This window comes from Sciurus carolinensis, chromosome X (assembly GCF_902686445.1).
Source record: "Sciurus carolinensis chromosome X, mSciCar1.2, whole genome shotgun sequence".
NCBI classification, from domain to species: domain Eukaryota; kingdom Metazoa; phylum Chordata; class Mammalia; order Rodentia; family Sciuridae; genus Sciurus; species Sciurus carolinensis.
This window is the reverse complement of record NC_062232.1, coordinates 121,906,203-121,928,213: the sequence shown is the minus strand read 5'-3', so window position 1 is coordinate 121,928,213 and position 22,011 is coordinate 121,906,203.

The following is a 22,011-nucleotide window of genomic DNA, read 5'->3' as shown; positions in this document are numbered from 1 at the left end:
GGTACCAAAATAGAAAGGTGGATCAATGGTACAGAATAGAGGACACAGACACAAACCCAAATAAATACAATTTTCTCATACTAGACAAAGGGGCCAAAAATATGCAATGGAGAAAAGATAGCCTCTTCAACAAATGGTGCTAGGAAAATTGGAAATCCATATGCAACAGAATGAAACTAAACCCATATCTCTCACCATGCACGGAACTAAACTCAAAATGGATTAAGGATCTTGGAATCAGACCAGAGACTTTGCATCTTATAGAAGAAAAAGTAGGTCCAGAGCTTCAACATGTCGGCTTAGGACCAGACTTCCTCAACAGGACTCCCACAGCACAAGAAATAAAAGCAAGAATTAATAACTTGGATAGATTCAAACTAAAAAGCTTTCTCTCAGCAAAGGAAACTATCAGCAATGCGAAGAAAGAGCCTACAGAGTGGGAGAAAATCTTTGCCAATCATACTTCAGATAGAGCGCTAATCTCCAGAATCTATAAAGAACTCAAAAAACTCTACACCAAGAATGCAAATAATCCAATTGACAAATGGGCTAAGGAAATGAATAGACACTTCACAGAAGAAGATCTACAAGCAATCAACAAACATATGTTGAAAAATGTTCAACATCTCTAGTAATAAGAGAAATGCAAATCAAAACCACCCTAAGATTCCATCTCACCCCAATTACAATGGCGATTATCAAGAATACAAGCAACAACAGGTGTTGGCGAGGATGTGGGGAGAAAGGTACACTCATACATTGCTGGTGGGGCTGCAAATTAGTGCAGCCACTCTGGAAAGCAGTGTGGAGACTCCTTAAAAACCTTGGAATGGAACCACCATTTGACTCAGCTATCCCACTCCTTGGCCTTTACAAAAGGACTTAAAATCAGCATATTACAGAGATACAGCCACATCAATGTTCATAGCTGCTCAGTTCACAATAGCCAGATTGTGGAACCAACCTAGATGTCCTTCAATTGATGAATGGATAAAGAAAATGTGGTATATATACAATGGAATATTATTCAGCCATAAAGAATGATAAAATTATGGCATTTGCAGGCAAATGGATGAAACTGGAGAATATCATGCTAAGTGAGATAAGCCAATCTCAGAAAACCAATGAACGAATGATATCGCTAATAAGTGGATGATGACACATAATGGGGGGTGGGAGGGGTTAGTGTTAGGGTTAGAGTTAGGGTTAGGGAGGGGGGCAAGAATGGAGGAAGGAAGGACTCTATAGAGGGAAAAGATGGGTGGGAGGGGTGGAGGGGAAGGGAAAAAAATAACAATGAATCAAACAACATTACCTTATGTAAATTTATGATTACACAAATGGTATGCCTTTACGCCATGTACAAACAGAGAATCATCATGTATCCCATTTGTTTACAATAAAAAAAATATCAACAAGAATACATTGCATCAAAATTCATCTTGTGCTTTAGTTTTCTGGACCACAGTCTCTGTTTAAGCGTGTTTAGTGCAAATTAGCTGGTTTAGATATCCTAACTGCAGTTCATCTACTAGCAAATAATGCTTCAGCATTCTGACTTTTGAATAGACATTCATGTGAAACAAAGAGTATCATTCTAGTATATGCATAAATGCATTTTAATTTATGACAGATTATTAGGTATAAAATTGACATATTCTACTGAGAATTCCTGTAGGTTTCTTGGTCTTTCTTGACATTATTTATTAACAGTTCTTTTAAATCATATTTTCTCCTGTATTTACTTTCCCATTTCTTGCTAGATGAGCTTCATGAATCATCTCCTTCTTTTTCTTTCCTTAATGTTTCTAGAGCCACATTTTTCTCTAGAAAAGGAACAGAAAACTCTACTGATTTCCTTCCTCAGACTGAGAATCAGTGCAATATTTTTCTGTACTGTATTTCAGTCCACTTTAATCTCATTTTCCAATGCAATTTATCATCTTTAGTCTTATTTTCCTCCTCCAGCTAAATCATCATTTTTACATTAGGAATGTCATAGCCACTGGACAAATGTCGACTGAAGAATGGGTAAATTGGAAGACAAGTAAAATCACCTTCAACCAGTTGGTATATGGCAAGTAATTTAAGGAGGAAATTAAATGAAATAGAGTTCTAGCATCAGGTTAGCATAGGGAAGGACATGATCCAATCTTATTGTTTATTATAAAAATTCTATCAACCTCAATAAAAATTCACTTTTGGAAAATGTGGGGAGTAATATCTGGTCCAGAGCAAAAGCATGCAAATAATTCATTTTTGTTACCTATGTATTCCTTAGAGTAATTAATGTAAATTTTATGTTAATTGTTATTTTTTAAAACAAATCATTATATCACTGAACCACATATAGAGATGAATCTATTAGTTAAGAAATACCAAACTGGTGAAATAAATAATTGTGTAATGAATTACGTTTGCACAAATCAGATGAAGAAAAAAACATTACTGTACAGTAAAAGCCTTTAATTCACCATTTCTGCCCTTTGGGAATCTAAAGCTGTTTCACTTGGGCTAAATTCTCACAGCCAGTTAGGGTTACAGTTCACATGCTGCCTAGAAAATGGGGTTTAATGTTGTATGGTTTACCCAAATTTCAGTGTAAATAGAAGATTGTAAGACCAGGTACGGTAGCAGTATATGAGACCTAGGCTGTTAGGGCTTAAATTCTTCCCAATTTGTACTCCATGAACTTGTATAAACAAATTCTTTGTCAAATTTCAAATTGAGTTTTCTACTTCATCTTAAATATTGGGCTTAAAGCTAGTTGATGTATTAACTTAGATGATATTTCATTAAGAGTGGCCCAAAAAGTAAATGATAGTTTACCATACAATGTCAGAAAGAATATTCAGGAACAATTATAAATAAAACAAGATGTCAACTCCTGATTAATAAAATACAGTTTTTCTCCCTATAAGAGCCCAATAACATGAAATTATTTTAACATCAGAGAACAACAAAGTTCTTGACTATATAGCTGTGTGATCATTCTGCATAAATTTGAGCTTGACTGAGTCTAGACTGACAACACAGTGACTGCTATAAATTGTAGTTAAACTGACTACTTAGCATTGAAAACAAGAAAAAATGTGTAATTCCTGAAAAAAGGGATGATTCATGAAATAAACATTTTCTACTTTAGAAAAAATTTTCACGAAATTCAAGTAGGTTTTGTTTTTAAAACATTCCTTACTAATTGCATTTGAGCATTAAAATAACTCAAGGTTGCCTCTCAGCTTGCTCCATACTGTTGCATATACAATATTTAATTAGATGATTCATTAAATTTATGAATGTTTTCAACTAATGTTGAATATAACTTAGTAAATTTTGATTTTAAATGACAGTGTAATAACTTCTTTTGGAGTCACTCTGCTTAGGCCGACTGTGACTACAGACATTTATATATTTTGCCTAAATAACTTGAGATGCACTCACATGGAAAAGCTTATCTTCCTTTGACTCTCCACTTGTCATCAACCTTGGTATAGCTTATTAACATTTGTTTGGTTTCTGCCCAGTGTGTACATAGAAAACATTGAATATTTCTGAGCAATCAGTTTAACTAAATTGAATAATCATAGAATTTTTAAAAATTCAGATGTCCTAGCTCTGTGTATAAATAGTTGTGTTACTTGAGGCCCTTCCTTGACCTCTGTGGGTCTTCAATTCCTCATTTACCATCTGAACAGTTTAGAGTCAAGGGTTTATAAAGAAAAGCCTAGAATTAACCTTCTATAGTTCAATTACCCCCTCCTTTCTCAGTCTTCTTATTATTTTAAGATCCATTTTTACCTTCAAAGGAGTTGCTACGTGACCTTAATGTCATACAACCATATTTTTCTTGTGATTTCAAGATTTCAAATTCATTGATTTTTTTTACATTGACATTTTTATAAAAATAAACAATTTAATCCTACAAACTGAGAGCATTGCCACATTTGAAATCTAAGTCAGTAACATAAGAACTTTTCTTGTAAGGAATGATCCTTACCTTCCTGTCCTCAAATTTTCTGCATGAGCATTTCCTGACTGCTTCCATTTAGTGTTTTGATGGGTATTCAGGAGAGCTAGATGCCAGATCTCCACGTGGTCTCAAAAGTCTGTGTTACCTGTGACCAATCACTTTTCATATTATATGTTTTCACAACTGTCAAGTTAAGGAACTTTACTGATTATAAACAGAATCCATTATATTCCAATTATGCATGAGTCTACATTTGATGAAAAAAATTATTTAAGCACAAGGGAACAAAGGAATTTTAGTGAGAGCATACTAGGAGTAAATGTGTTAGCTACACTTTAAAGGAAAGGAAACTGAGGTCCAAGATGTTAAAAATCTTGTCTAATCATTAAGAAGCAAACAAAGTCACAAAAGGCAGAGTGAGGATTTTAATATATCAGTTTTCATAAATCATATTGGAAGCAAAGATAAGTTGGATCCATTTAATTTATTTTGTAGGTGATGAGGAGCAAGTTTTTGAGAAAGGGTTGGTATGATAAAAGGAATAATTGTGAAAATCCATGTGGTGGTGTACCTTGAGGATAGCAGCCATGTTTAATTCATCTCTTTACCTTTGACATCTAACACAGTACTTGGAAAAGGTAGATACCTGTTTAGTGTTTATTGGATAAATAAATGAATTATGGAGATGAACAAGACATGAAATCGGATAAAGAAGAAAAACCTAACGATCATGTTGACATGAAGTTCTGGACATAAGTTATATGATTTTAAACTAGAAAGTTATCTGGGTGAAAACACACACACAAAAGGCATTAAGGAGAAAACATTGAAGAGAGCCAAGATAATGAACTAACAGGAGGCTGCATTCCTTGTCACTCCTTGACTTGGAATTCAAGCAGAAGAAATACTATTTCTCTGTGAAGCAGTCACTGCTGCCCACCAATCCCCCGCTGGTTACTCCCCATTTGTCCTCCAAGATTGCCCGCCATCTGCCAGCATATTTTCTGCCTTTTGAGTGTTGATCACTCGCTGACAACCACCTGCCATCTGCCATTTGCCCTTTTGCCTGCCTCTTGCCTGCCCATTGCTAACCATTCATCTTCCCATCGCCCACCACCCAACATCCACCCACCCATCACTCACCATTAGCCTGCAGATCACTCACAAACCACCAGCAGATCACTCCCTGCCTGCTGCTTATGGAAGTAAAATTGTCACAGTACTGGCAGGTTTGGTTTCATGCCACCACAACCATTTTTGGACACCAGGCAGGGCATTTGCAACCAATGCCACTGCCATCTTGGGGTGTGGTTGCTTTAGTCTGGGCACACCAGCCAGGGCCTGGAGATATATTGGGGTATCTGCAGGTCTGGTTGCACATGAAGTCTTCCTAATAGATGTGCTAGTGGCTGTCACTCCTTTGTGAGCACATCCCTGGTGGTCACTCTGCAAGTTGGAAGAGCACTGAGATCTTGGGACTGCAGCAAGACAGAACCTGGGGAAGCTGAATTCCAGGTTTGCAACTGGGTTTGTGTGGGCCAATCTGAGTCTGGTAAGTCTGTGAAAGGTCAGAGACTAGGGGCAGTTTCCTGGGGGGAGCACAGGTTGAAGAAACTGCAGAGAGCTGGGTTTTCTCTAGCTCAGCGAGTCCTGAAGTGTATGGAGATAGAAGAGGTCAGCTACAATGGGTGGGAAGACTGTCAGTGTGTGAGGACATCTTGCTATCAGCTTGTCCACCCAACCAGTCTAGCACCCATGGGACTGGAGCTAACACCAAACTTCAGACAACCCCACCTATCAGCAGAGAAGAGAAGTTGAGAACATGTTTGAAAGTCAATAGAAGAATTTTCCATTGAGACTTTCCTTCCCTTATTTTGCCCCGCCCCACACCTCTGGTATATTTGAATCCATATATTTATCATTCATCAATTTATTGAGGAATGGGATGTCTTAATAGTATATGTCAGTTTTGTTGTGTATTCTTATGTTTTTACTTTTTTTTTAATCTGAATATATTTTTTTCTCTCACCTATCTCTCCCTGGATTCTCTTTCTCACTTCTCTCATACTAACAGCAAACCTCTATTAATTCCTCCCTCACTCTTACTGTAAATTTTTACCTCTATCTTCTCTCCCTCTCCTTCATAAATATAACATCTTACACTACTCCTGTTTCCTCATTGGCCATCATTTGAAATAACAAAACCTTTTAGCAAACTTGCAATTTATTTTTTAGACAATAATTAAACACTTCATTTCTGTTTATTGTGACAAAACTGTAGACACCTTAATAGGAGCCATTTGGTTTAAGGTTGTATATTGATTACACTGGGTGCTGTTAATATCCGTCTTTCCCTTAAAGGTGAGGTACTGGAAGTCTTCAGGGACACTACAATTCTACAGGGTAGAATCTGTACTGCCTCAGCTCCATACCTCCAGATGGGAAGACACCACCATGAAAAAACAAGGGAGCCAAGACTCAAACAAACCAATATGTTGCAACAATAGAATGCATAGACGACATAGTAGAAGAAATGTCAGAGATGGACTTTAGAAAATGCATAGTTAGATTGGTCTTTAAAATACAGGAAGGTATCAAAGAGAAAATACAGAAAGTGAAAGATCACTTCAAAAAATAGGCAGAGATTATAAAAAGGAATCAAGTAGAAATCCTCAAAATGAAGGATAGGGTAAAACTAATTGAAAATTCAATGGACTAGACCACTTGAAAGACAGAACCTCAGACAATGAAGACAAAATATATACTCTTAAAAAAGTCAGGGCTGGGGAGATAGCTCAGTTGGTAGAGTGCTTGCCTTGCATGCACAAGGCCCTGGGTTTGATCCCCAGCACCACAAAAAAAAGTCAAACGCACAGAGAAGAAGGTAATAAACTATGAACAGAACTTCCAAGAAATATGGGATAATAGGAAAAGATGAAATTTAGATTTTTTGAAATAGACAAAGGCATGGAGATACAAACCAAAGGAATACACAATGCCTTTTCAATGACCTAATATCAGAAAACTTCCCAAATCTAAAGAATGAAATGGAAAATCATCTACGAGAGGCTTACAGGACCCCAAATATACAAATTTACAGAAGACCCACACCAAGGCACATTATAATGAGAATGAGTAATGTACAGAATGAGGGTAGAATTTTAAAGGGTGTGAGAGAGAAAAATCAAATTACCTGTAGGAGGAAACCAATTCATATTTCAGCAAATTTTTCAAACCAGACCCTCAAAGCTAGGAGATCTCAGAATAACATATATCAAGTTCTGAAAGAAAATGAATACCAACCTAGAATTGTATAACCAGCAAAATCAAGCTTCAACTTTGAGATGAAATAAAAATGTCCCACGATAAACAAAAGTTAAATGAAACAACTAGAAAGCCTGCACTACAGAACATTCTCAACAAAATATTCCATGAGGAGGAAAGGAGAGAAAAAATCAATGAAAACCAGCAAGGGGAGGAACTACACTAAAGAAAAGGTTAATCAAAGGAGAAAGCAAGGTAAAAACAAAAAATAAACCAAAATGACTGGGAATACAAATCATATCTCAATAATAACACTGAATATTAATGACCTAAACTCATCAATCAAAAGACATAGACTGGCAGATTGGATTAAAAAACAAGACCCAACAATATGCTATCTCCAAGAGACTCACCTCATAGGAAAAGACATCCACAGATGGAAGGTGAAAGGATGGGAAAAATCATATCACTCATATGGACTGCATAAACAAGCAGGGGTTTCCATCCTCATATCAGACAAAGTGGACTTCAAACCAAAGTTATACAGAAGGCATAAAGAAGGACATTTCATACTGCTTAAGGGAATCATACACCAATACGGAAAGCCAACCTTATCTAGCAGAATCAGATGAGGTTGAGTCTCATGATGCAGAGGCCTGACTTCTCGGAACTGGCAGACACAGAGGTCTATCCCAGATTGCCAGTTGATATATGGCACTGTGGGAGTGGCTCCCTGACTGGTTATATGACAGTTTCCCTGAGCAAATTAGTTCCCATCCTGTTCATTACAGTAGAAGCCCCTCCCATTCCAGGCCACTTTACCTGTGTGATTGTAAATGAAAGAGAGTTGGGCTACTCCATGTTGTTAGAGGCCAGATCTGGCACAGCCTGATCCATCACACCCCCTCGCATTTAAAAAGAGTATTGGCTCTTGCTTATTGATTAGATAAGTTTATGGGTAATTGAAAGATTTATAGTCAACATCATCTTCTGGCAGTTAACCCTTTTCTCATCCATGTGGGATGTGTCAGAAACCCCCACACACCAAGAAGACATAAGAATTGTAAATATATATGCCCCAAACAATGGATCATCTATGTACATCAAACAAACACTTCTCAATTTCAAGAATCAAATAAACCATAACACAATAATACTGGGTAATTTAACACATCTTTCTCAACACTGGATAGGTCCTCCAAACAAAAAATTAACAAGAAACTTTAGTTAGTACTAAATAATACAATGATTTAGACTTAACAGACATATAAAGAATATTTCATCCATTATCAAAGGAATACACTTTCTTATAAGCAACATATGAATCCTTCTCTGAAATAGACCATAGGTTATGCCATAAAACAACTCTCAGCAAATATAAAGAACTACTAATGTATATTATATCAGATCATAATGTAATGAAACTAGGAATCAATGATAAAATAAAAAAATATAAGCTTCTCCAACACCTGGACACTAAATAGCATGCTATTGAATGAGGAATGGATAGCAGAAGAAATTAGGGAGGAAATAAAAACATACTCAGATGTAAATGAGAACATCAATACAACATATAAAAATCTCTGGGATGCTATGAAGGCAGTCCTAAGAGGAAATTTCTTTGCATTGAGTTCATACATAAAAAGAATAAAATGTCAAAAATAAATACCCTAACATTACATATCAAAACCCTAGAAAAAGAAGAAAAAATCAACACCAAAAGTAGTACAAGAAAAGAAATAATTAAAATCAGAGCTGAAATAATGAAATTGAAGCAAAAAAAAATTGAAAAATTTGACAAAGCAAAAAGTTGGTTTTTTAAATAATAAATAATATTGATAAACCTTCAGATACACTAATGAAGAGAGAAAACTCAAATTACTAAAATTCATGATCAAAAAGAAATATCATGACAGACACTACTGAAATACAGAAGATAACTAGAAACTATTTTGAAAATATTTACTCAAATAATAGAAAATCTTGAAGACATGGAGAAATTTTTAGAGGTGTATGAACTACCCAAGCTGAATCAGGAGGACATACAAAATTTAAAGAGATTGATTTGAAGCAATGAACTAGAAGATGTCATCAAAATCCTACCAACAAAGAAAAGTCCAGGACCACGTGGATTCTCAGGTGAGTTCTACAAGACCTTCAAAGAATTAACACCAATGCTCCCTAAATTATTCCATGAAATAGAAAAGGACTGTGCCTTTTTCCCCACATCCACGCCAACACCTATTATTGTTTGTGTTCTTAATAATAGCCATTCTAATTGAAGTAAGATGAAATCTGAGAGTTGTTTTAATTTACATTTCTCTAATTACTAGAGATGTTGAACACTTTTTCATATATTTATTAATTGCCTGTATATCTTCTTCTGTAAAGTGTCTGTCCAGTTCCTTGACCCATTTATTGATTAGGTTCTTTGTATTTTTGGTGTAAAGTTTTGTAAGTTCTTTATAAATTCTGGAGATTAGTACTCTATCTGAAGTGCATGTGGAAAAGATTTTCTCTCACTCTGTAGGCTGTCTTTTCACAATATTGATTATTTCCTTTGCTGAGAAAAGGCTTTTTAGTTTGAATTGATTCTTGCTTTCATTTCTTGTACTCTAGGAGTCTTGTTAAGAAAGTCAGGTCCTAAGCCAACATGATGAAGATTCGGGTCTACTTTGTCTTCTATTTGGTGTAGGGTCTCTGGTCTAATTCCTAGGTCCTTGATCCACATTCAGTTGAGGTTTGTGCAGGGTGAGAGATAGGGGTTTAAAATGATTTTACTGCAGTTTTCCCAGCACCATTTGTTGAACAGGCTATCTTTTCTCCATTGTATGTTTTTAGTTCCTTTGTATAATACAACGTAACTGTATTTATTTGGGTTTGTCTCTGTGTATTCTATTCTGTACGAGTGGTCTACCTGTCTATTTTGGTGCCAATAGCATGCCATTTTTGTTACTATTGCTCTGTAGTATAGTTTAAGGTCTGGTATTGTGATACCTCCTGCTTTACTTTTTCTGCTCAGGATTCTTTTGACTATTCAATGTCTCTTATTCTTCCAGATGAAGTTCATGACTGCTTTCTCTATTTCTGGGAGGAATGTCATTGACATTTTAATTGGAATTGCATTGAATCTGTATAGTGCCTTTGGTAGAATGGCCATTTTGACAATATTGATTCTGCCTACCCAAGAACATGAGAGATCTTTCCATCTTCTAAGGTACCTTTTGACCCAGTTATCCCACTCCTCAGTTTATACCCAAAGGAAAAAATTAGCATACTACAGTAACGCAGCCACATCAATGTTTATAGCAGCTTAGTTGACAATAACTAGATTTTGGAACCAACCGAGATGCCCTCAATTGATGAATGAATAAAGAAACTGTGGTATATATAAACAATGGAGTATTATTCAGCCATAAAGAAGAATAAAATTATGGCATTTGCAGATAAATGGATGAAATTGGAGAATATCATGCTAAGTGAAATAAGCCAAGTCCAAAAAACCAAAGGCCAGATGTATTTCCTGATATGTAAATGATGATATATAATGGGGGTGGGAGATGGGGGAATGAGAGAAGAATGGGGGAACTTTGGATTATGTAGAAGGAAATGAGAGGGAGGGTGTATGAAAAATGGTGGAATGAGACAGACATCATTACCCTATATACATGTATGATTACATGACTGGTATGAATCTACACTGTGCACAACCATAGAAATGAAAATACCATAGAAAAGTATCCCATTTGTGTACAATGAATCAAAATGCAGTCTGTAAAATTTAAAAAAAGAAATAGAAAAGAAGGAAACCCTTTCACACTAATTCTATGAAGCTAGTATCACCCTGATACCAAAAGTAGACATAGACATGTCGAAGAAAGAAAACTTCAGACCAATGTACCTGATGAACAGAGATGCAAAAATTCTCAACAAAATTCTGGAAAATAGCATACAAAAGCATATTAAAACAATAGTGCACCAAAATCAAGTAGGGTTCATCCCAGGGATGCAAGGTTGGTTTAACAAATGGAAACCAATAAATGTAATACATCACATCAGTAGATTTAAAGACAAGAATCATATGATTATGTCAATAGATGCAGAGAAAGCATTTGACAAAATACACCACCTTTCCTTTCCATGTTCAAAACACTAGAAAAACTAGAGACAGTAGGAACATATCTCAACATTGTAAAAGCTATTTATGTTAAGCACAAGGCCAACATCATTCTAAATGGAGAAAAATTGACAGCATTTTCTCTAAAAACTGGAAGAAGAGAAGGATGTCCTCTTTCACCACTTCTATTCAACATAGTCCTTGATACTCTAGCCAGAACATTTGACAGACCAAAGAAATTAAAGGGATACGAATAGGAAAAGAAGAACTCAAACTATCACTATTTGCTGATAACATGATTCTGCATTTAGAGAATCCAAAAAATTCCACCAGAAAATGAATTCAGCAAAGTAGTAGGATATAAAATCAACACCCATAAATCAAATGCATTTCTATACATAATTGATGAATCCACAATAAGAGAAATTAGGTAAACTACCCCATTCACAATATCGTCACAGAAAATAAAATGCTTGGGAATCAATCTAACAAAAGAGGTGAAAGACCTGTACAATGAGAACTACAGAACACTGAAGAAAGATATTAAAGAAAACCTTAGAAGATGGAAAGATCTCCCATGTTCCTGGATAGGAAGAATTAATATTGTCAAAATGGCCATACTACCTAAAGTGCTATACAGATTCAATGCAATTCCAATTAAAATCCCATGATGTACCTTATAGAAATAGAGCAAGGAATCATAAAATTCATCTGGAAGAATAAAAAACCCAGAATAGCTAAAGAAATCCTTTGTAAGAAAAGTGAAGCAGGAGGCATCACAATAGCAGATCTTAAACTATACTACATAGAAATAGTAACAAAAACTGCATGGTATTTGCACCAAAATAGATAGGTAGACCAAAGGTACAAAATAAAAGACACAGAGACAGACCCATAGAAATATGGTTATCTCATACTAGACAAAGATGCCAAAAATAAAAAAAGTCATTGGAGAAAGGGTAGCCTCTTCAACAAATGGTGTTGGGAAACCTGGAAATCCATATGTTGCAAAATAAAATTAAACCTCTATCTCCCACCCTGCACAAAAATCAACTCAAAGTGGATCAAAGACTTAGGAACAAGAACAGAGACCTTGCACCTCACAGAAGAAAAATTAGGCCCAAATTTTCATCATGTCGGCTTAGGACCTGACTTCCTTAACAAGACTCCCAAAGCATGAGAAGTAAAATCAAATATCAATAAATGAGATGGATTCAAATTAAAAAGCTTTCTGTCAGCAAAGGAAGCAAACAATAATGTGAATAGAGAAGCTACAGAATGGGAGAAAATGTTTACCACATGCACCTCAGATAGAGCACTAATCTCCAGGATATATAAAAAACTCAAAAAACTTAACATAAAATCGATAAATGGGATAAGGAACTGAACAGACACTTCACAGAAGAAGATATACAATTGAACAATAAATATATAAAAAATGTTCATCATCTCTAGCAGTTAGAGAAATGCAAATCTAAAAACTAAGATCTCATCTCACCCCAGTCAGAATGGCAATATCAAGAATCCAAGCAACAACAGGTGTTGGCGAGGATGTGGGGAAAAAGGTACACTCTGGAAAGCAGTGTGGGGATTCCTTAGAAAACTTGGAATGTGCCCTGTCACTTGACCCAGTTATCCCACTTAAAATCAGCATACTACAGTGATGCAGCCACGTTGATGTTTATAGCAGCTCAATTCACAATAGCTAGATTGTGGAACCAACCAAGATGCCCTTCAATTGATGAATGGATAAAGAAACTGTGGTATATATACACAATGGACTATTACTCAGTCCTAAAGAAGAATAAAATTATGGCATTTGCTGGTAAATGGATGAAGTTGGAAAATATCATGCTAAATGAAATAGGTCAAGCCCAAAAACCAAATTTTGGAGATTCCTTAGAAAACTTGGAATGGAATCACCATTTGATCCAGCTGCTCATGTCAGCAATGAAGTGGATTCATTCCATAAAGATATGGCTGTCTGCATTCCCATTTCCTGGGCCACATTGAGGGTGGTTATACTCATATTCCAAATATCTAGAAATTATTGAAAGATTGCTTGAAAGAAAAGCCACTCAACAAATCCATCAACTCTGATGAGGCAGTAGCACAGTTCTAGCTGTGTAAGAAGTTATTCTCATGAGTGATATATCATAGAATACACAAGGTATCCTGTTTATTATATTCTTTTAGGTTCTCTTTTTTTCTCCATTGAAACTTTTGGGAGGATTTTGATACCCCTTATCAGTCCTATAATGCAAGCCCAAATGTTCACAACTCACATTGACAATGACACCACTCTCTTAGTGGCAGTGAAAGGGAGAAAGGTCTTTAACTAAAAGTAATAAGCTACTGGATAAATGCAAACTTTCTGGGATCCTCTGGCTTACTATCACATTCATAAGTTCCAAATAACCTTTGACATAGTAGTAACAGCCTTCTCAATGTAACTAATACATCCAGGAGTGCTGGCGGAAAGAAGACTCATCATTACTAATGACAGAGTCTTTGAGATAATATTGATCAGATGGCAGAAGGAGCAGAAAAATAAAGAAAATGAAATTTATAGAGATATGATGGCAGTCACATATACTGTAATATCCTCATCTGGTTGCCCTGACTTGCAATTCTTAGAGAAGCCTAGGTCCAACATTGATGAAGTAGAATAAAGTCTCTATAAAAACATTTCAGTTTTATACACCAATTATGTAGTTTCTACCTAAATAGTCCATATTTAGGTTTGAGCACTATCATATGAAAAAGGAAAAACAATTTAATATAAGAATGTATAAGTCTATTTGACACACTAATATTTCTCTTAATGCATCTTTGCGTTTGTAAATTTTACCATTGTTTTTAACCTTTAAAGTTTGTGAATGTAGACTTGCTTAGGAATGAACACTTCCAAAACATTTAAATGTCTAACTTTGTTAACTAGAAAGAGGTTGTAAAACTACCCATGGACTCACCACTTTAACACCAATTACTACTTGCAGGCAAATATCCTGGATGCAAACTTACATGATTATTTTATTCTAGTCACCTACAAACCACATTAGAATACAACTTATTTAGGGACATTTCTGTATATTTCATCAAAAAGTATGCATAGCCCACTAAAGTCTTGGTCTCTCAGTATATTGAAAAATTGGGAGCCTTTTTAGACCCAAGTGGCCATTTGAGATTATTTCTTTTGTGTATTATGGTACTAGGGATTAAACCCAGGTGCACTCTACTCCTGAGATGCATCCCCATTCCTTTTCATTTTTAATCTTAAAATGGGATCCTGCTGAGTTGCTGATACTGGCCTCAAATTTGGCAATTCCGTACCTCAGACTTCTGGATCACTGGAATTACAGGCATGCAGCACCATACCAGGTGTCATTTGAGATTTTACGGCTTCTCACTATATGTGTATGTTGTTTAAGAAGTACTACTGCATTTATTTTCCTACCAGTAATTGCCAATGAATTAATTTCTCTGCTACATATGGAAAAATATTTATTGATTTAAGAGGCAGAAAATTCATTTCTTGATCTTAAACTCAACACAATTTTCACAAAAATGTGATTTCATGTGAACTTATCAATGATTCCTATGACATTTATGAATTGTTGAAAGAAATATTAATTTGCCATGGCTTCTACAAAATATACCACAAACTGGGAGACTTAAACATCAGAAATTTGTTACTTCAGAATTATAGAAGATGAAAGCCTGAAATAGAGAGGTCAGCAGGGTTGGTTTCTTATGAGATTTCTTTCCTTGGCATGTAGATGACAATTTTCTATCCGTATCCTCACATCATCTTCCCCCTGTATGGATCTGTTTCCAAATTTTATCTTCTTATAAGTTTACCTGCCATATTCAATTAGGAATACAATAATTACCTCATTTTACCTTAATTACCTCTGTAAAACTCCTGTGTCTTATCATCCCATTATGAGATAACTGGGAATTAAGGCTTCAAAATATTAACTTTGGTTGGTGGGGGCACAATCCATCCTTTAACAAGTAACTTGGCTTTAGCAAATGATCATCACCTCGTATTCTAAGTAACTACTAAATTCTGAGACAAAAAAGATGGATGAACAAGACAGAACTCTTATTCTTTTATCTATTACCATTGAAATGGGCCTATTGATTTTGAGCATTTCAAAGCCTGAGACAATGTCTTGTAGCAACTACTTGGGGACATGAAAAAATAAACAAGACTGACTGGATGATAGGTAGTCTTTATCCATCTGCATGATGTGAATTTAGTCATATTCAGAATCAAATGATTTCCTAGAATCTTCTCATGGAAATAAAATTTTTCTGAATTTTTGTTTGAGATGGAAGAAATATTGTCTATGTTATTCCTCAAAATAAATCTGAGACAATATTTTGAAGTTCCCAGCAATTATTTCAGTACTGGGAAAATTGTACTATGCTGGATATAGTAAGTGCTCAAAAATAGCTTATTAACTAATTAATTCTTGGATTTTATGGCTTTTAAAAGCAAAATTACATATTATTGGTAGATTTACAAATAAACCCAGTAATAAGATTATTATATTAATTAATTAAACATGGTTGTTTTTCTAGTATAAATCATATTTACATATTTAATACATGCTTTTACTCTTCCTTATGGCAATACAGTGGTGAATGATCACACATGTGTGTACATAAAATTGGTGTGCCAAACAAGAACCACACATAAAATAGAGTTTAATGTTTTAATTTTCTATCACCATCTTAAAAACAAAAGATTTTAACCAATGAAAAAAAGACTAACAAAATTATGCACTTTCCATGATGATGTCTTCAGACACTTCCAGTAATCATTCCTGCACTTTTCCTGTTTGTAATTGGTGACTTACTTCAAGTTGTAAAGGAGAGGAATTATTGTTCTTAGAATTCAGATTATTTTGGGGAAAGATTATACAGGATTCAGTTTGGGGTAGATTCTATTCATTGTGACTGAGTTGCTGCTGGTTTGTATTTTGAGGCTTTTTGCCTTTACTCCTTAGTCACTTCTCCATAGTTATATGGGTTGATTCTAAGATGTATATTTATCCTAACATCAACTTTGTGAAAATGAAAAAAAGTCAGGAACACTGTGTCAATGTCATTGTTAATTTCCAGTATAAGTATTCTGTTCACAGAGTTCCTGTCTAATAAAGAGCACCAGATGTTAAGGTATTCCACTTTCTTGTTTTGTTTTTCTCCCTAGCTTAAAATTTTCACCAGATTTGCTTTCTATACTATCAATTACCAGTGGTAACCTATGACCACTCACTTCCACATGCAGTTACACACCCAATGCTTTGGTTCTATCCCATGCTAGAACAGACTAATACGGGGTGCCTCTATTCCACTATCTTGCCAAAGTCTATTACTTTTTCATAAAATCTATGTAGAGAAAGAAAAAGAGAATAAATTAAATGCCCAGCAATAGAGTAATATTCAAGTAAATTATTGTCTCACATAGTATATTATATGCTCATTAAAATGGTGAATATAGGGTTCATGTTAACACAGGGATCCACACACTGTGGTTCAATAGGGCAAAATCCATCCCACTACTTAGTTTCAGAGATTAAGTTTTATTGAAAAAAGTCAATGGCAAATTCCTTTATGTATCTTCTAGACTTGCTTTTATGTGATCATGGGATATGATTAGTCATGACAGAGAATTTATGGTCACAAAACCCAAAATATCTACTTTAGGGTCCTTTACAGAAAGAGCTTACAAACCCCTGATTTAGAAGATACTTGTAATGAAAGAAAGGTAAGACCCCAAACTCTGTATGCAATAATTATAATTGCAAAGTTTATTCTGTAGATACTAAACAAATATATACAGACAACAGGTGAATCAAAAGGACAGACATTGTTGGGGTTGGAGTTGGGTTTAGGGAGGGGGGCAGGAATGGAGGAAGGAAGGACTGTATAGATGGAGGGGAGGGGTGGGAGGGGTGGGGGGGAAGGGAAAAAATGGCAGAATGAATCAAACAACATTACCCTATGTAAATTTGTGATTACACAAATGGTATGCCTTTACGCCATGTACAGACAGAGAAACAACATGTATCCCATTTGTTTACAATAAAAAAAAAAAAAAAAGAACAGACATTGGTGGCTGGAATATAGAGGTGACATTAGGTATTTTGATTTTCCCAATCATTTCAATGTTCCTGTTTCAAATTAATAAACCAACATTTTAAAACTTATATGTATCCTTCTAGGCCAGAATGCCAAGGCAAAAGAATAATATATGCCAGTCTGTGGTAAGTACATGGGAAAAGCCATCACTGTGTGGGCATTGGCAGCCTGGCACTGTTAGCTAGCGCAAAGGAGGCTAACAATACATGTGATTCTGTAGGACACCATTACACTGATGGTGTTGCTTGTCTGCTTACCATAGACAATACTGTCCCCTGCTGCATCTCTACATTATAAGAAATTCAAGGATTGATTAGAGCACTGATACCAAGAAAAACATGCTTTCCTATTCTGTTATCTGGACAGCCCAGCAGTACCAAAAGTAGTGAGATAATTTATTTGATTCCCCACTCCACTAGCACTTAAAAAGTGGTGGAACAGTTCAAGACTTGAACTCTTGGAACCACTTAAGGTTTGAGTCATCTATAAATTAGAGAAACCAAACACATAATGGGTATATTGAACTTTAAAGGGGATGGATCAAAAACAAGTCAACATAGTAGTTACCCTCATGCCTCATGATGTGAACAAAGCTCCTTTTTGTAGCCTCAGAATAATGTTGTGTTCTCTATTTCCAGGAAGAATCTGCTGGAATTTTAAGGTTCCAAAGTGAGAACTGAGAGTCACCAAACCAATCAATTCCTAGACCTCAATTTTTCCATCTGGAAAAATGAATCCTGTATCAGATGACTGTTTTTCAACCTTGGCTGCACATTGGAATCAACTTAGAATCAGAATTATAAGACGGGGGAAGGAGAACTTGGGCAGCTGGTAATCATATATTTTTAAAAATCTATCTAGGTGATTTTAACATGTAGTCAGGATTAAGAAAACTTTAGGGTAATTGATTTCTTCATTTCTTTTTAATTCTTTTAGAATATGTATGTGTGCCTGTCTGTGTCTTATAGATTATCTCTTTCATTTTGTCATCAAATGGCAATTATAAACAATGAAAACAAATTATTATTTTAATAGTACAGCTGCAGTCTATTGAATGTCAATATAAGCCCAGTTCTTGCTAAACCTTCTTACTTTTCGAATCTACATTGTGCACAACCATAGAAACGAAAGGATGTACCCCATTTGTGTACAATGAATCAAAGTGCAGCCTGTAAAAATTTTTAAAAAATTAAAAAAAGAAAAAATGTATAAATACATTCTACTGTCATGTGTAGCAAATTAGAACAAATAAAAAAAATTAAAAATTAAAAAATTTCAAGTTTAAAATTCCCTTCTATAAACCTCTGACATAGCACCTGTCTACTCTTTGGTTGTTAAAGATTTTCTGTGTATTCATCAGGGTTTCCCAGAGAAAAAGAACTAGTAAAATTCACACACACTATTCACCCACATGTTTATTTATTTTAAGAAATAGCTTTATGTATTTGTGGAGTGTGGCAAGTCTGAAGTCTGAAGCACTCAGGCACAAGTCTTTCTAAATTGTATTTATTTTATTTTTAATTAAAACAATTATTGATATTTATGGAACTCAGTGTATTATTCCAAAATATGTATATAGTTTGTAATGATCAAATGAGAGTAATTAGCACCCTGATCCCTTCAAACTTTTATCATATGTTGTGTGTAAGAACATTCAAAATCCTCTGTAGTAGCTATTTTGAAATATACAGTACATTATTATTTGCAAGTCACCTTACTACACAAAAGAATATTATACATGATTCTCTATATAACTGTAATATTTCATCTCTTTTTAAATTTATTCTTTTTAGTTATACACAACACCAAGTTATAACCTGACATTTTCACAAAGGTATTGAACTCAACCCACTCCAATTCAATCCCCAGAACTCTGACTCCCCTCCTTTTCCTCCACTGTGCTGACATCTCTTCAATCCATTTACATTTTACACTTTTTAAATTTTTAAAATTTGTTCTTTTTAGATATACATAACAGGAGAGTGCATTTTGACATATTATACATACATGGAGTACAACTTATTCTAATTAGGACCCTATTTGTGGTTGTACATGATGTGGAGTTTCACTGGTGGTGTGTTCCTATGTGAACATAGGAGAGTTACATACAATTCATTCCACAGTCTTTCCTATTCCCCTCCCTTCCCTTCATTTCTCTTTGTCTAATCCAATGAACTTCCATTTTTCCCTCCCTACCCTCCCTTATTATGGATTGGCATTCACATATCAGAGAGAATATTTAGTCTTTGGTTTTTACTTACTTCCAAAAAATAATAATAATCCATTTAATAAATGGGTACAGGAACTAAACAGACACTTCACATCAAAAGAAATACGATTGGTCAGCAAATATATGAAAGAATGTTCAATATCTCTAGCAATTAGAGAAATGCAAATTAAAACTACACTGCATTTACTTTTGTTTTAAAGCAACCTTTTGACAGCCCAGGAGGGTACCATTTTTAAGCTTGGACCTATCTCCCAATTCCCAGGCCAGACTCCTCAGATTTGCTAACATCTCACTCCATGATAAATAATGACACAGGTAATTCTGCCTTCTCTATGGTCAAGGAAACAGGTCCCTGTACTCTTGTTAGGCAGGCATCTTGAGGCAGAATTTCTTCCTCAGGGAAGCCTTAATTCTGCTTTTAAGGTCTTTCAACTGATTGGATGAGTCCCACCTACAATATCAAGAAGTCTACTAATTGTAGATGCTAACACTAGCTATAAATAACACCTACACACCTACACAGCAACACCTATATTTATATTCCCCTCTATGAACTCACACGATATTTTTTTTTTTTTTACTTTTCATACATACAAAGTTAATTCATTCAGACTTGTCAGAATGATGTACCCGGCACTATGTTAGATGTTGGAGATTCAGAAAGCAATAAGTTTCAAAAAGATAATGTTTCATAGTTCTTAGCATGACATCTTATACATAATAAGTATGCCAATATTTGAATGACAGGAGAAGAGCTTGTTTTTCAAAAGTCTCACTAATATTTATGCCAAAATCATCAAAATTTATATTATAATTATCTTTTATTCTTTGAGTGAACTTCATCATAGATATATCAGTCAGTGTAGTGCTTTGGTCCAAGCATTTGATGCTTGTGGAACCAACATGATTCCAGAAAATCTATTTACCTTTGCCAAAAAATCAGTTCACTTGTAGTATTTCAATGAAAGATTTCCAAATATGGATATGTCATATAATAAACATAGGCTGTGGTCTCAATTTGCCAAAAACGTATTTATTCAGTGAATTCAATATAAAGAAAAAGAGAAAGCCTATCTATTTCCTTAGCATCATAAAGTTAGTGTCCAATCAGTACCTCAGTTATTTCAAATTGCTTTTTTACTGGGTGGTTGTCCTGCTCTGAAATGGAACTAAAATTATAATACGTTTGGAACTAAAGAATGTTATTCAGTAATGATTATGTTTCCCTTTCCATAAACAGCTAGGAAATTATTGAAGATACCATAGTTATGATATTGAGAGCAATATGAAAATGTCAACTTTGGCACAACTCTGTCGATGCACATTTCTAAGGTATGTCAAGTATTTGCATATATTATTGAAAGAATAGGTATTCATTAAATACTTTTGCAGTGATAGACACTGTATAAATATAATCCTACTTCTTAGAATTCCTCTATCTGTTTGGCGTATGATAGTTTTCCATACTCTAGTTGAGGAACCAAGACTCTCTAGACCACATAGCTAGGAAGTGGAAGAAATAAAATGTGAACCTAGACATTTCTGAGTCTAAAAATTGTGCTCTATTCATTATGCCATACTGTTTCTCAGTAATGCCATTCTTTATTTTGTTGTTCAACAAAGTCTTCATTTTTTAGCTTTGTTTATTGTTTAAATTATTTCAAAGTTGTCAAACACTTATTTATTTTGCTAATAGATTACCATATGGGGCTCTTTTTAGATGATAAAAGAAATAGTCACTCATGCCTCCATTCTGTTGTGTTTTTTTTTTTTTTTTTTTTGGTAGTGGGGATTGAACCCAAGAGCACTCCACCACTGAGCTACATGGCTACATGGTCAGCCCTTTTTCTTTTTATATATATTTTAAATTTCGAGACAGGGTCCCACTAAGTTTTTGATGCTGACCTCAAATATGTGATCCTCCTCCCTCAGTCTCCAAATTCTCTGAGATTACAGACCTGTGCCATTGTACCTTGTTCCTTTTTAAAAATATTCATTAAAAATACATGGTTCTCTCTATTCCCTTCCAGATGTCAGATGCCAGAGTACTAAATCAAGCATGCTTCCATTTCATGAATAGGACATTTTTAAATTTTGCATTTCTGAAATAGTTGTTCAAGGACAGTTGCCTGGATTGTTCTTTTTTCATGAGCATCCTACCTCAAGTGGTTCATCTTCACAGATTTGAAATCAAGCTAGATGTCATGGCCACTTAGTGAGACCCTGTCTGAAGATTAAATAAATAAATAAATAGAACTGGGGATGTAGCTCAGTGGG